Here is a 13,171-nt window from a genome sequence, read left to right on the forward strand (position 1 = left end):
CCCATCTAATTGTCCTTATTATATGAGTGGGAGATAGAATCTCTGTCAGAATTTCAACAATAAAGTACAAGTAGCCTTCGAGGAATCTGTTTTTCTGACCTGGCTTGCCGCAAAGGGTGAACGCTATAGCCCAGGGGTGTCAAACTGCCGGCCCTCATCCAGAAAGCGCCACCACCCCATTGCCGGCAATGGCAAAACCGTCCCAATACGTTGCGCGACGTCACGTGTCATCGTGAGTTCGACATGTCTGCTATAGCCTCTTTGGTCATGCGGAGCATTTTATTGGTGCAAGATATCACCATTTCTGTCTGCTTCTGACTCACAAAGTCATTTTCCATTTATTGTTCATTGTTTCAAAACCCTAATGTATCTTTCTTTTTATTTTAAACACTACACATATTAAAATAAATATTTTTTGCACAAATTATATTTGAAATGTCATATGGGATTTGAATTGTGCTCAGCTTGGCAAAGCAAACTTCAAATAAACAGTATTAATATATTTGATGTGGTTTACTACAGTTTTGAGTTAGCCTTAGCTTTTCTGCTTTAAAGAATATATACTTGATTTCTCAAAACTAAATATTCCCATCCCATGTTCTTTTATCTTTTACATTTACTAAATAGGTTTCTCCTTTCTTGGTAGGGACCAGCGCACCCCAGTTATACTTTGGAAAACTGGGAGGATCAAGTGGTGATATGGAGGAGATAATTTTTCTGGGGTGGGGGTGGTTATTTTCATTCTCTGAGCAGAGGTTGCATTATGATAATAGCTGTCTCTTCAGGGGTTGGTTTTTTTTTAACAATCTTGTTAAAAATTTGTTTCCATTTTTTTGTCCATTCTTATAAAATTCTCCAAAGATTTAAAAAGCCTATTTTATAAATCTAATGTAGAAAAATTATCTAGGTCACTCTCTTGGTTTGTTATTTCTATATGCCTTTTAATTATTAAAATATCTGGTTCCTTTTGTATGTTGGGTGTAGCATCTTTCTCCATATTATTCATATAGATTGTTCTTTTTAAAACCAGTTTTTGATCAGTCTCAATCTTGTCCAGCAAAACCCGTTCCTATTCCATAACATCTTTTAAACACAGTCTGTTTAGGCAGACCTTCTTAAAATTAATTTATGGCTCCATTGTTCAAAAATATCCTTTAAGAAGGCCAATGTCAACATATGGTATTTTCCTTCTGTATTAGTAATCAAACTGAAGGCTCCTTCTCCTTCTCCTAATTTCCAAAATCAAAGTTCTAACCATCTCTTTGTATCTTCTTGTGTGTGTAATCCTTAAAATTGTATTTAAAACGTCTTTCACTACAGATTAAAGGAAACTCATCTGATGTTTTCAGATTTGTTCGTCCAAATGTTCCTAATAGCTGAAAAGCAGTTAAGCAATTTCTGAAAGTGATTAGAAAATGAAATATGTTAACCCAATGTCCTTTTGAAGGTGCTGACCATGGTTTGACCAAAATGCCTGCTGCCTCTTTTCGTAGACCTAGAGCTTTTAAACCTGTGGGAGATTTCTGTCTTGTAGTTTCCTCCTGAGGAGTAACTGTCTGAAACACTTGTGGGCAATCTCAGGCCCTTTCCTTATCCTATTTAATTTTGCTTTTAATGGCCCCATCTTCAGTTTGCTATTTCTTCCTGGGAAGTGAGAACTTGCAATTTCAAGGAATGTTTAGGAAAAAAGATCAAGATTAGCAATGCATGAACATAATCCAGTTTTTATTAGAAAGAACAATGAAAAGTTTTCACCATGCATTCAGTAGCTCTTCAGTATACAACAGAGGTGGAAAGATTTGCAGATACAGATTTTAAAAGACATTTAAGGTGAATATTAGAATCATATTTTTCTTAATACTAAAATGGCTCATGTGAGCAGGTTACTTGTTGTGCACTGGGCGTTATCCTTGTTTTTCTCTCATCCTCACCCATTATATACACCTTCTAAAAGTATCTTAAATAGGATTCCTTATTCCTGCCAAACAAATGTGGTAGGGAAAGTGATAATTTTAGCTTAACCTTCCAGTGATGTCAATTTGGTTGGCAGACATATACAACTAGATATAATTGGCTCCAAATTCTTAAATGATAGCTTCCACAAGGAGCTATATTTTATGTTTGTCTTTGAAACAATTTCATTTTTATTTTATGTATTTGTTACTTATAAGCATAAATCTTAAACACTTTATCTTATGACTTTGAGTTGATGAATCAGCTGATTAACTTGAACTGGGCCTTCTCCCAGTTAATATTCATGTCTCCTACATATTTATTTTATTTTATTTTTGACAAAAGTGAGTAAAGTACATGTGAGTTTTGAAACATATGAATAATTATATTTCTTTTTTCTTTTACAGATACTAAGTAGATACTGGAAAGATTGGATAAATTGTACATTTTTTTAAATTCACCTTTAAAATTTATAAAATGCAAAAAGCTAGTAGTAAGTGACCATGTTCACAGTATTTTAAAAACAAAATAAAATGATACTTTCTTAATAAAATAGTAGGTTGGATTGCTGCTGAACCAGTAGTTGAATCATCAAATGTCAGCCTGCTTTGGACTATTTTTGTGTTTGAGTAAGCACTGACTTGATAATGATCCCAGTGTAAAAAGTTTACAGTATTTCTTTTGACCTTTTAAATTATTGGGTTTTTTAGATGGTGATTCACATGTGGTATTTGAATTAGTTATAGTACTTGTTGTTTGTATAAATAGAAAAGTTGGGATACATTAGTGATCAGATCTTAATAAAATAGTATTTTTCAGTGAACTGCAAATTTTCAAATATGTAATCTAGAGTTCACCCGATGAGCCTAGATAAGTATTTTGAATTAATATGGGATAAACTTCATATACATAATCATGTAATGAGTGTCACATACAGTATTCATAGTTGAAGTCCCTATATTGAAAGCATTGAATAAATTTTACATAATTGTAGAACAAATATGAAGAGTTGATCAGACACTATGAACCTTTGCTGTTTCTATATCGTCTCTCTCTCTGTCTCTCTCTTTCTCTCTCTCTCTCTGTGTGTGTGTGTGTGTGTGTGTGTAGAAATGTACTTAAGTTGCTTGTCTCCCATCTGAAATTTAAAAGAAATACTGATAGATTCAGTTAGGGCTGAATAACCTCTGGATTTGTTGACATAACTTAGCATCCTGACCAGATGGCAGATCATATGGAACATTTTAATGATATAATGAAAATGTTTAACCATTTCATTTGGGGGTATAAATGTAGAAGCAGTTTTCTTCATTAAAACTTACACTGCATTCAGGACTCTAAAATTGTTCCTAAATCAAGTTAAAATCACATTGCCCCAAATAGGCCCATTTTGTAACTAGATTTCAGTGTGGCAACATCAAGATTTTGAAGGAATTGCAACTGCAATGCCAGAAGTCACATGCACTGCATAGATTGTCTGCCTCAGCCAAAATATTCAAGAGAGGGCAAAGTATGTTCTTTGTATATTTTCAATATATATAAAATACAGAACTTGCAAAGAAACTCTGCACGTATGATTAGTACTATACTGTGTAAAACAGATTATTTGATAGCAATCATTTAAACAAGCTGCAAAACTGAGGAAAAAAACAAGGAGCAAAATCATATCATTGTATATGATCTTCCTTCAAATGAACCTGATCAGTAAAGATCAATAAATGGAAATGTTATGAATAAATTTCTGTAATATTTCCTTGATGATATTTGGGGGTTAAGTTTAGTTAATTTAAGAGATGATCCATTATGTTCTATATTTTCTTTAACATTAGTTGCAACTACTGGTGCCCTTCTATATTTCACTGCATCAGACACTCCAGATTTGGTGTAGGCAATTTGGTGTAGTCAGTCGGTATTATTCCCATTTGTTGCTGAAGTAGTAGCTTTAGCTGGTATGGCCAGTAGTTAGTGATTCAGGAAGTTGTAGTTCAGCAGCATTGGGAGTGCTCCATGTTGCCTCCCTCTGCATTAGCCCTTCAATAAATCCATTGTGTATTTGTAGATGACGAGGCACGCAGATTAACAAAAGAAAAAATTAAGATGGCAAGGCTTTAGAGTAGAATGTTAAGTCTGGAAGTATTACAGCTTATCCCAAAGCTAGACAATTCCGAAAGAAATATTTTTTTGGCCTATTAAGATCTGAAAATGGGGGTTTGTTTTCTTTTTCTCAGCTTTTCAGCTTTTTTCATATATGGTAATATTTTTAATTAAATAGTTGACCAGTGTGTAAGGGTGTAAAATATCTTCTAAAATAGTTTAGAATTGAACCTTTATAAGGTTGTAAGGTCAGGAAGGTAGTGTTAATATAGAAGATATCTAGAGAGACTCATAAATATGTAAATATGTAAAAACTGTTGTCACTTATTTTCTAATATTTATCTGTTGTGTGTATACTATCCAGCACATTATATAATAGGCATAATTTAATGATTGGTGTAATTGGTTTTGTTACATCAGTATAGATCATGGCTTTTCAACCTTTTCACTGATTGTACCACTTTTAGGATATGGCAATATTCGAGTACCACCTAGCAAGGTGTCAAAAACCTGATGACCAAAACAAAACAAAACAAAACAAAATGTTCAAAGTTGCAATTGCACTGAAATAACTTATGATCATTTTTCACACTTATGACCATTGCAGCATGCCCAGGGTCATGTGATTTATATTTGGATGCTTGGCAACTGATTCATATTTATGATGGTCATAGTGTCCCAGGGTCATGTGATCCCCTTTTGCAACCTTTTGACGAGCAAAGTCAATGGCAGGGCTGCTGGTGGCCAAGTGCTAAGGCGGGACTTCCTTCCCTCCCTCCTTCCCTGCCTCCCTCTTTCTCATTCCCATCTCCTTCTGAAGGAAGAATTTGAACAAACACCTCCCCCCATATTTTCTCTCTTTCATATATTTATCAAACAAGGAAAAGCCTCCAGAGACAGAAAAGACAAGCTGCTGAGTGAACTAGCTTAAAAAGGCACATGCCCCTTTAAGAATTAGCTACTAGCTAGAAAGGAAAGTTAAGGAGCTGGCAGCCAGCATTTAAGGAAGAAAAAAAATGTAGTAAGTACTGGCTGCTGGCTAAGGCAGCCTCCTCAAATGGCTCCATTCATAAGTAAAGGAATGCTACAGGCAAAATCCATTCAGGAGAAAAATACTTCAAAATCCCTTGCAGCAAAACTTACAGCTAACAATAGCAGAGCAATAGAATCTAACAGGAGACATAAACCATCAGCCAAATAGAAATTGCCAAACACTCCTTAAGAACACAAAGCCCACATTGCACAAATCCCAGAACTTCAAAGCCACAAAAGCACATAAGAATCCTTCCACTCTCCATCTCCCTCCCTCTCTTCCTCCCTGCCTCACCTCCAGCCGATGCTGCCTTTCTTCATTGCTGCCTTTCTTCATTCCTCATGGAGGGCAACCCCTCCCCTCCTGCATTTATTGCCTCTTTGTTGCTGACAGCACAGATGGCTGCCATAGAAGTTGTAGATTGGCTCATGGCCGGCCTGCTTGATCTCCTCCTCCTTCTCCTTTCCCTTCAGTGCAGCTAGAGCTGACTCCGCCTGCTCCCAAGGCAGCCTCTTTTTTCTCTCTCCCTCTCCCGCCCAAACTGCCTCCTTTTATAGCCTCTCCTGTCTCTGCCCCCCCTCCTCTTCCTTTCTGTCCCAGGTGAGCCGGAAGTGAGCCTGGGGCCTTTGCCTTGCCCCAGCCACTCTGCAGCTCTGGAGGACTCTCTCACAGTTAGTCCTGCGCTGCGCTGGCTCGTTCCCTCCCCCACTACACTTGGCTGGGCAGGGCCTTGTACAATCTGCCACGTGCTAATGTACCACAAGTGGTACACATACCACCGCTTGAAATAGATAACTGTAACTGAGCTTATTTGGATGCAGTTTACATTAATCAGTGAAGGGGAATATTTGTAGCTCAGGGTTGAAATGAGGGATCCTTGGTGCTCTCAGCTTGCTTGTTCTCTTGCAGACATTTCATTACCCTAACTAGGTAGCATCATCAGTGCTAGCATCAAGGACCCCTTAGTTTGCATGAATTCAGCTGCTGGTAGCATTGCAACAAAGGTTCATCCACCAAGAGTTAAAAAAACATTTTATCAACCTTTCCTGAAAATTTGAAAAGTAATAATACTGCCTATGCTATTTAGAATATCACAGAATTCTGCCCCCTCCAGAGATTCTCTGTTATTGATTTTGTTTTGTCTGTAGACCTGAATGATTATGCTTTCATATACTCATATTCCTTCTTTAAAGAAGGGCTACTATACAGTGGAAGCTGGTCATATTTTAAACTTGTACCCCTTGTAACAATAGCCCTCTTAAGTGGGAATGCCTTTTGTATGCCTTTTCTGTCTCTTGGAATGTCTTGCCAAATGTTTTTGTTTTCTTCTTTTTACAGATCACTTGTAATTGCTGGAGGTCTTGGCAAACTGTTCAAGTTGTAGACCAAAAGATTTATTAAAGTGTCTACCCCAGTAATCTTTTTTCCCTGTACCAGCTTTGTCATAAAAGCCAACAGAATATGCCAGGGCCTTATTAAATTGTTGGCTAATTTGGCCCTGATCAAAATAGCCTGAATCTTTTCCATAGCAGATCCGTATCAGATGCCATAACAAAATACAAATTGTTCCATATCTTCTTATACATGAATGGAGTTTATATTCCATAATTTGGGACTCTGAATTGCAACTAATTAACTGTTTTATGTTTGTATATCCAGTGCTTTTTTACTAAAAAAAAAAAGTGCCGGAACTCAGAGATGCTGTCACTGGGAGTGATGCCAGTGTCTTGCTACGGCGTTGCCGCCCGTTCTTTGCACCCCCGCCCCTGTGGCTCAGAGCCACATGCCGCAGAGATTCCCCTCCCCACAGCCGCCATTGGGATTCCCCTCCCCGCAGTTGCCATGCTGTGGCCCGTGCTGAGCCCCCACCCAGAGCTGCTCTGAACCCCGACCCAGAGCTGTGTTCCTTGTGGCAGTGGTCTCCGGCGCCAAACAACCTCTTTCCAGCCACATCCAGAAAAATTTGTAACAAACATTGGAATTCTCAAGGCCATGTTTGGTATTTCCCAGCAATCTGTTACTGGAAGGAAAAAAACAATCCCTGCTGCGTTACTGATCCCAGAGAAGCATTTGCATGTATGCAGGTATCCTTAGGGTGCCATAGTTATGGTTGAGAAATATTGGTTGCGGAGTTGGCATTTCTGGATGTAATACAGATATTTTGGACTTATTTTTGTTTCTTTGCATGTTTGATATTTTTTAAAAGGCATATGCTGCTGACTACACTTATGCACATATGTAACATCTTTTGCTAGGATACATGACCACTGCTTGTCCAGAATGTGAAAAGTGAAAGATTGTGACTAAACAAAATTTTAATGTACAGATAATACCAGCAGAAATTATTTTAGCCTTTTTAATAAATGTTGTTGTTGATGTTAAGCTCACAATGGAAAACATCATATATTATTATCTATATACTAGGTGTTAACACTGCTAACATCGAATGTTATTGCTTGACAAGAGATTTAGTTTAAGGTTGGGAGGGGGAGATGAGTAGGATTGCACCTTTCAAGGCTATCTCTAACTAGAGAAGATAAGACCTTAGGGGGTTTTCTAATGGAAGGGAAACTGATTCTTTAAATTAATTGGAGAATATGATTAGAATTAGAAAGGTGGAGAATTGTGTTTTAATATATTGTGTTTTAATATATTGTGCAAAGGGCGGAGATTTCAGATTCCAGCTTCCTTCGAGCAAGCATTTGCTGGTATATTAGGCTAATAAAGGACTTTTAAGGTAAGCAATGCCTCAGAGTCACTTGAAAAGCCAATACATTGGAAACTTTACATCAAGCTGGAATCCACACTACTTTTTAAACTAATTAGGGAGTTCCAACCTCCCGTCGCTGTCCAGGTTTGGGAGGCAGTCTGGCAAAGAGTTGGGGAAGATCCCATAATGGAGGGAGTAAAATTGCCTGAAGCCAGTTCCCGGCACCAGCAGCCACCCCAGTGGGGGAAGGGCCAGCGAAGAAGCTGACAGGGAAAGAGTTTCAGCAATCCTCCCAGCTGGTAGCTAGACCCAAACAACCAGGAGAATTGGACTGGTCATAAGAGTGGATTAAACCCAGCGGAGTCTCCAGGCGCCTCAAAGCAGCCAGGCCAGCTGAGATTGAATACTCGGGTGAGTGAAAAATCCTGTCTGCAGATCAGACTGCCTGCCAGACCCAGGAGTCCCCTGCCAAGCCCTCCATACCCATAGAGACAGAGGACCCCAGCCTGGGGCCTCTGCAGCAATGGGAGGTTGGGAAGCCCCCACAAGTGAAAGGCCAACAACCTCTGAGCTTGCCCCAGCTAATAGAAGCCTTGCAACAGCTGGGGTTGGTGCAGAAGCCTGGAGATCAGGAGCTGGTGGGAGGACAGCAGCAAGGGTGGCAGCAGCAGGACCCAAGCGTGCAACCTCTGAACGTACAGCAGGACAAGTGGGGCCAGCAGCAAGGGGGGGGGGGCTGGCAGCCATTAAATCAGCAACCAGAGTGGAGTCAACAGCAACTGGAGACACAACAACAGCAGTAGGGGCCCTGGCAGCTGGTGAATCAACAACCAGGAGGGGGCCAGCAGCAACTGGGGGCACAACAACAGCAGTGGGGGCCCCAGCAACCGTTGATCCAACAACCAAGGGGGGGACAGCAGCAATGGGGCCCCCAGCAAGCAATGATGAGCCCACCCTTCAGAGCAACCTTCGATGGGGACCCAGAGAAACTGATTTTTTTCCTCAACCAAGTACGCTCTCACTTGAATCGCTGGGGTCACTCTTACCCGAACCCGGGTGCAATGGTCGATGTGATTGCATCCAACCTAGAGGGAGAAGCATCTGAATGGTTGAACAATTTATATAATGAGCAGGCCCCTGAATTGGAGGACCCCCACCTTTTCCTCCTGGGGCTGAGGGAAAGATTTGAGGACCCATCCATTGCCCTCAAAGCGGAAGAACAAATGCATAAGATAAAGCAAGCTGGCTGGCCTGCCCTAGAGTACGTGGAGGAGTTTCGAAAGATGGCAGGTCGGATAGAGAGATGGCCTGATCAATCAATAATTCATTTTTTTAGAGAAGGGTTAGACCACCTTTCTCAGGCAAGTATCTACCAAGCTGTACCCAACCAGCTGCGTGAATGGTACTGTTGTGATTCAGCGTCAGCCTGTGGATTCGGCAGCTGAGTTGGACAATTCTGAAGAGGAGGAGGAAGAGGGGTTTGGAGAGCCTTTGGTGTCAGAGTAGGGTTCTGATGCACCACAGAACTCTCAGCCAGGCCCCTCCCGTCTTGTTCCTCCTCAGACCCAGCTGTGTGACCCTGAAAGATTGGAAGAAGATGATCCACAGCTGGCTTTGATCAGGGACGCTAGGAGCAGGAGGCAATCCAGCAGAACTGAGCAAAGGAAAGCAATGAGGCAACTCGGGAGAGGGGAATGTGGGGAATGTGGGGAGGTGCTGGTTGCTGAAGGCAACCATTTGAAGAACTTCTGATAAAGTCTTGGTCTGTATTTGTTTAACTTTTGTTTGAACCTTTTCGTTTAGCTTATGCAAATAAATTTGGTTGGATTAGTTTTCAAAACACACAACAGTCCAAACAGTAAAAGTAAAGTCCAAATTAAGAATATTTCATTCTTAAGAATTGTTTAATTTAAAGTGGTTTAGTTGTAATAGATGGTTATAGATTCAAAATAGTTTTCAAGAGTGTACAAAAGATACTATTTTTTTCTAGCATCAGCTAAATTAGACATATTACATTGAGAAAAATGTTTCTCATTTCTTTCCTGTTACCTTTATTGATTTCATTGCAGAGATATTAACATAGGAAATAGATTATTTTGTTATCTAATTTTACCTTCCAAAAGACAGAAGCAGATGAAAAATGTGAGGTTCTTTCTTGAATTAGCTGTTTTAGATTCTAAAAGTTTAGTTCCTAAAGAAGTAACCTTGTAAATAATTTTAATGTCCTCCTCTAGTGCAGGGTAGCCAACCTTGGCTCTTTTATGACTCAAGGACTTCAATTCCCAGAATTCCTGAGCCAGCATGGCCCAGCTTGGAAACCTCTTTTTTTCCCCTCAGCGTGGCTGGCTCAGGATTTCTGGGAGTTGAAGTCCTCTTATAAAAAAGAGCCAAGATTGCCTACTCCTAAAGCCAATAGAGCAGGGGTGTCAAAGTGCCGGTCCGTGGGCCAGATGCGTCACAACAAAACCGCGTCCACCCCATTGCCGGCAATGGGGGAAAAGCTCTGATACGTTGTGCGACGTCACGTGACATCGCGAGTTTGACACCTCTGCAATAGAGGGAGCTTTTTTTTTTGCAAAAAAAAGTGCTGGAACGCCGTTCTGAGCTTTCTATGAGAAAAAAAGCCCTGTGTATCTCAAATGAAAAAAAGTAAATTCTAATTAATTAATTAACTAGTATTCCTGGATCCCTACAATGGAGAAGCTAGAGAAAATTTTGCAGGCTTGTGTCTTTCTTTGAACTTTTTCTGCACTGGCACTTTGGAGCACTTTTCCATACCAGATGTTACCTGTAAGAACAGAATTGTGTAGTCTTTTTTTGTCTTCAATAGTCATGTCTCAAAATTGGATAATAACTGAATAAGTTGATTTTGATCAACTGTGTCTAATTATCACTACTTTAATGCGATAGCACTTAATATAATTAATGTAACTACATTTCTTGGATTGACCAGCATAAAAGAACGAAATATGCTCCCTATTGCTATTTACTTATTTGTATCCCACCTTTATTATTTTTACAAATAAGGCAGTGACCATATCCAACACACTTTCCTCCTCCTGCTTTACCCACAATCACAATAACCCTCTGAGGTGAGTGGAGCTGAGAGAGAGTGACTGGCCCAAGGTCACCCAGCTGGCTTTCAGGGCTAAAGAAGAATTAGAACTCAAGGTCTCACAGTTTCTGGCTTGGTGCCTTAACTACTAGACCAAACTAGCTCTCAACTGCTTATGTCTGTGAATTTGCATGTGGGGGCGTATAAAGATTATATATAAATAGTGACATGGTAGTTGATATAATGATTTCGCACCAGTGTATAGGTAGTCCTCAACTTACAACTGTCATTTAGCCTGGAATTACGGTTGCAAGTCATGCCAGTCTTTAAGTGGGGCATCATGTGAACCAATTTTATGACCTTTTTGCAGTGATCATTAAGTGAATTGCTGCAGTCATTAAGCGAATGTGGTGATTGTCAAGCGAATCTAATGTCCTCAAAGAGTAGGGTTTTTATTTTGTTTTTGTTTTGCTGGAAATCAGAACTAAACCCCAGTTTTTTGCAGAAAACCTTGTAAATTAGGTGACCGTGGGATGCTGCAAGTGGCTGTAAATCTGGGCCGGTTGCTGAGCACCCAAAATGCGATCACGTGACCACGGGGGGGGGGAGGGCAGCTGTTGAAACTTTGAATGCATTGTGAGTAACCCTTGGGAGGTCCTGTAACCTTGAATGGTTGCTAAGCGACTGGTTGTCAGTAGAGGACTTCCAGTGTTAGGGTCTGTATGGATACTTAAATGCAGATTTTGAGTGAGAAAGACATTTAAAAGGTAAACATTACCCGTATGAAATTTTCAGTAAAGATTACAGTTACATCCCCCCAAAAAATCAAACTCCAATTTGCTATGCAAACACACGTAGAAGTCATTTGGTATACTCTCTTTCCAGATGGCATTTAAAATTACATAAACTAATTAGGGATGATGGAACATTAAGGAAAGGAAATCAATTCACTGTTTTTCATAAAATTAGTTCAGTATACTATTTTTGTAAAGTGAGGACCAGCTTGCCGTTTATGAGTATACTTCCAAACCACCGTCAGATCACAGTTTGCTGTAATGTATAATGAAGCATTTACTTTCTTTTTATTTTTAAGTTTCTCACTCACTTGAGTGTCATTTTTTTTTGATACAAGAGGAGTGTCAAGGTTCCGGCTGAAAAGCCCAACGAAGTAAATCCACCAGAGACATTGCGATCTCTAATGTAAAGCTTTGTTAGGCAGAGCATACCGGCAGGGCAGAAAGTATACTAACTCTGGCAAGATGGCGGGGGAAAAAAGATAATTAAAAGAGTAAAACCTTCCCTCCCTTCTCTGACAGTTCAGGTCACATTGTCCAGTCTTCAAGTGGTTGTTATGAGACGAAAGTCTCTGTTCGCCAAAACATCTCTTCAGTGACCTCGACTCTCACACTGATAGTAACCACTTGTGCTTTCCAGTCCTTTTCCCCTCCCCTCCCCCGCAGCTGTAAAGCAAAAAGCAGCATGGCAGTTCTCATGGCAGAGGTCTTCGTAGCTTTACAAGGTCTCAATGTGAAATGTGTGTGAGATTTTGGAGAAAGCAAAGCACATCAAAATCCATACCTTATATTGAAGTATAAACCAGATGAATGGAAACATGCATAGTTCAAATTGTTAGCATTTCAGTGGACACAATTTATGGGAAGCTGTACTTACAGTGAACGAAAAATTTTTTTTGATCCCCTGCTGATTTTGTACGTTTGCCCACTGACAGATGATCAGTCTGTAATTTTAATGGTAGGTTTATTTTAACAGCGAGAGACAGAATCACAACAAAAAAATCCAGAAAAATGCATTTCATAAAAGTTATAAATTGATTTGCATTTTAATGAGTGAAATAAGTATTTGACCCCTTCGCAAAACATGACTTAGTACTTGGTGGCAAACCCCTTGTTGGCAATCATAGACGTCAGACGTTTCTTGTAGTTGGCCACCAGATTTGCACACATCTCAGGAGGGATTTTGTCCCACTCCTCCTTGCAGATCCTCTCCAAGTCATTAAGGTTTCGAGGTTGATGTTTGGCAGCTCGAAACTTCAGGTCCCTCCACAGATTTTTTTTATGGGATTAAGGTCTGGAGACTGGCTAGGTCACTCCAGGACCTTAATGTGTTTCTTCTTGAGCCACTCCTTTGTTGCCTTGGCCATGTGTTTTGGGACATTGCCATGCTAAAGGAGTTTTTTTTTTTTAAAAAAAATCAGACTCTTAGTTCAGCCCAATAGAATTAAAGTAGCAATTAAGCAGCATTGCTAAGTTGACAAGCAGTATTGTTTATTTGTATTCCACCATTTTTTTTATAAATAAGGGGCAAG

General features: G+C 39.8%; 1 protein-coding gene and 1 long non-coding RNA gene across 2 annotated transcripts in view; both read left to right on the forward strand.

Annotated features, from left to right (window-relative positions):
* The window catches only part of HS2ST1 (heparan sulfate 2-O-sulfotransferase 1), a 108,978-nt gene that overhangs the window by 14,498 nt on the left and 81,309 nt on the right, over positions 1-13,171 (forward strand). The gene's annotated exons all lie outside the window — the stretch shown is intronic.
* On the forward strand, positions 645-6,732 carry LOC310639077. Its single transcript, XR_014492229.1, has 2 exons — positions 645-722; positions 6,419-6,732. It is a non-coding gene; the product is annotated as an uncharacterized lncRNA (long non-coding RNA).

This window comes from Vipera ursinii, assembly GCF_947247035.1.
Source record: "Vipera ursinii genome assembly, chromosome: 3".
Classification (NCBI taxonomy): Eukaryota; Metazoa; Chordata; class Lepidosauria; order Squamata; family Viperidae; genus Vipera; species Vipera ursinii.